This window comes from Microtus ochrogaster, unplaced genomic scaffold (genome assembly GCF_000317375.1).
Source record: "Microtus ochrogaster isolate Prairie Vole_2 unplaced genomic scaffold, MicOch1.0 UNK58, whole genome shotgun sequence".
Taxonomy (NCBI): Eukaryota; Metazoa; Chordata; class Mammalia; order Rodentia; family Cricetidae; genus Microtus; species Microtus ochrogaster.
In genome coordinates, this window is record NW_004949156.1 from 1,486,498 (window position 1) to 1,490,217 (window position 3,720).

The following is a 3,720-nucleotide window of genomic DNA, read 5'->3' on the forward strand; positions in this document are numbered from 1 at the left end:
ACAGCCTGGAGAGGAAGGGATAGGGGGAGCAGCTCTGCTGACATCATGCCCTCAGGACTGTCTCACCTAAGTATCTGACAACAGCACCACCATGGCCCCAGGTGACAGTGCTGGTCATTGAAATCTGCATGGGTTCTTAATAAAAAACAGAATGTCTACATAGAGAACCAGTGCATGTGAGGGACTGATATCAATTTACTTTAAGAAATTCCCCCCTTTTCCGGTGGCAGCGCCGCACGGTGAGGACCTCGTGTTCATAGTCGCAGCTATGCCGGCCAAGGGTCCGCTGCAGTCCGTGCAAGTCTTCGGACGCAAGAAGACAGCCACAGCCGTGGCGCACTGCAAACGGGGGAATGGGCTCATCAAGGTGAACGGACGTCCCCTGGAGATGATCGAGCCGCGCATGCTGCACTACAAGTTACTGGAGCCTGTTCTGCTGCTGGGCAAGGAGCGATTCGCGGGTGTGGATATCCGGGTCCGTGTGAAGGGTGGTGGTCATGTGGCCCAAATTTATGCTATCCGACAGTCCATCTCCAAAGCCCTGGTGGCCTGCTACCAAAAGTATGTGGATGAGGCCTCTAAGAAGGAGATCAAAGATATCCTCATCCAGTATGATCGGACCCTGCTTGTAGCTGATCCTCGGTGCTGTGAATCCAAAAAGTTCGGAGGTCCTGGTGCCCATGCTCGATACCAGAAATCCTACCAATAAGTCCAACTCAAGGATCAGGGTTTACCTTTGTAATAAACATCCTAGGGTTTTAATGTTAAAAAAAAAGAAATTCCCTTGTGTGATTGCAGAGACTAGCAAGTACAGAATATGCAGGCTAGGCTAGCATGTGGAGACCCAAGGAAGAGGTACAATTCAAGTCTACAATCTGCTGTCAGATTTTCCTCTCTCTCTCTAGGGAAGACAGTGTTCTTTTTCTTTTTTTCTCTTAAAACATTCAACTGACTTAATCAATAACCCATAGATTAGGATTTACTCAGTCTACTGAGTTGAATCTTAATCACATTTAAAACACTTTTGTAGAAGCATCTAGAATGATATTGAACTGAACTGCTACTAGGGCCTAGCCACATTGGTACATAAAATGAATCATCAAACGGGCCAAATGGCCTCTGTTACGATGTTGACTTCAATGTTATATACCATAGCACATACAAAAAATAAACCAGCTGCGTGTAAACAAATATATAGCAGCGTGTTCCAGTAACATTGCATTTACAGAAACAGCTATGAGACTGGACCGGATCCATAGTCAGAGTTGGCTGACACACATCCTCAGCCACTTTCTAAGCACGTGACATTGAATAGGTAAGTTCCTTATGCCTCACTTTTCCGGTCTCTGACAAATGTGAATGATAAGCAAACTCAAAGATTAGGATTACAATTGAAAATAGCATTTGTGGACCATTTAGCACAATATCAGACACAGGCAATATGCTTAATAAATATTCCCCTTTGTATGATTTACTTAATACCTCTTAAGAGCTTAACCCCGAGTGCCATTTATGCCTGTGGCTTTGCCCCATCTGAGATAGCTAGGAAGGAGTTATAGGCTGTTTCCCCTTTCCGCTGCATGGCCCTTCTGTTTTTCCATGACTTCCATCCGTTATCGATTTTATGATTTTTGATACTTTCTCTTTCTATCTTTGGAATAAGACACTCTTTGTTGCTATGACTCTTCTCATGACTCTTCCCATTCAGGAAATTGCAATGAGGCAACTTCCGAGCCATCTTCTTATCCTGAAAGCTCCTGACATTTACTTTCATAGTAATAAATTAGCCAGAAAGTAATAGATTAGCCAGTAATAACTCTGTGAAAGCAAACAGGTCCAAACACCAACCAGCTTTAATATATTCACTAGAAGACTTTGATTGGACTGCCAAACCATTTTAGGTTAGTGTGCTAATCTACAAAATGGAATTATACTTTGTTTTTATTGAGCTATATATTTTTCTCTGTTATGCTTCCTTCCTCCCCGCTCCTCTTCTACTCTCTACTATGGTCCCTATGTTCCCAATTTACTCAGGAGATCTTGTCTTTTTCTACTTCCCATGTAGATTAGATCTATGTATGTCTCTCTTAGGATCCTCATTGTTGTCTAGGTTCTCTGGGATTGTAGGCTGGTTTTCTTTGCTTTATGTCTAAAAGCCACATATGCGTGAGTACATATGATAATTGTCTTTCTGGTCTGGGTTACCTCACTAAATATGTTGTTTTCTATATCCATCTCTTTGTCTGCAAATTTTAAGATGCCATTGTTTTTTTTTCTGCTGTATAGTACTCCATTGTGCAAATGTAATTCATCTTTATCCATTCTTTGGTCAAGGGGCATTTAAGTTGTTTCCAGGTTCTGGCTATGACAAACAATGCTGCTATGTACATACCCAAGCACATGTCATTGTGATTGATTGAACATCCTTTGGGTACATACCCAAAAGTAGTATTGCTGGGTCCTGAGGTAGGTTGTTTCCTAATTTTCTGAGAAACTGCCATACTGATATCCAAAGGGGCTGTACCTGGTGTAGGAGGGTCTTATGTCTACATGTACCAGCTTGCACTCCCACTAGCAATGCAGGAGTGTTTCCTTTACCCCACATTCTCTCCATTATAAGCTGTCATCATTGCTTTTGATCTTGGCCATTCTTACAGGTGTAAGATGGAATCTCAGAGTTGTTTTGATTTGCATTTCTCTGATGACTAAGGATGTTGAGCATTTCCTTAGTGTTTTTCAGCCATTTTAGATTCATCTGTTGAGAGTTCTCTGTTTAGATCTATACACCATTTTTATTGGATTATTTGTTCTTTTGATGACCAATTTCTTGAGTTCTTTGTATATTTTGAAGATCAATCCTCTGTCTGATGTGGGATTGGTGAAGATCTTTTCCCATTCTGTAGGTGCTGTTTTGTCTTGTTGACTATGTTCTTTGCTTTACAGAAGCTTCTCAGTTTTAGGAGGTGTCATTTATTAATTGGTTTTTTTCAGTGTCTGTGCTACTGGACTATATTTAGGAAGTGGTTCCTGTGCCAATGTGTTTGACTATATTTCCCACTTTCTCTTCTATAAGGTGCAGTGTGGTTGGTTTTATGTTGAGGTCCTTGATACATTTAGACTTGAGTTTTGTGCACAGCAATTGATATGAATCTGTTTTCATTCTTCTACATGTTGATATCCAGTTATGCCAGCATCATTTGTTGAATATGCTTTCTTTTTTCCATTTCATATTTCTTACTTCTTTGTCAAAAGTCGGGTGTTCATAGGTGTGTGGATTAATATCTGGTCTTTGATTCAGTTCCATTGGTCCTCCTGTCTGTTTTTATGCCAATGCCAGACTGTTTTCTGTACTGTAGCTCTGTATTCAAGTTTGAAATTAGGGGTTGTGATGCCTCCAGAAGTTCCTTTATTGTAGGATAATTTTGGCTATCCTAGGTTGTCTGCTTTTCCACATGAAGTTGAGTACTGTTTGTTCGAGGTCTGTGAAAAAATTTGCTGAGATTTTGCTGGGTATTACATTGAATCTGTAGATTGCTTTTGGTAAGACTGCCACTTTTACTATGTTAATTCTACCTATCCAAGAGTATGGGAGATCTTTCCCTTTTCTGGTGTCTTTTCAATTTCATTCTTCAAAGGCTTTAAGTTCTTGTCAAACAGGCCTTTCACTTATTTGCTTAAAATTACTCCAAGATATTTTATGTTATTCATGGCTGCTGTGAA

General features: G+C 40.6%; 1 pseudogene; it reads left to right on the forward strand.

The window, feature by feature from the left end:
* The first annotated feature begins 220 nt into the window (after positions 1-220).
* On the forward strand, positions 221-762 carry LOC101991432 (annotated as a pseudogene).
* Positions 763-3,720: the final 2,958 nt, after the last annotated feature.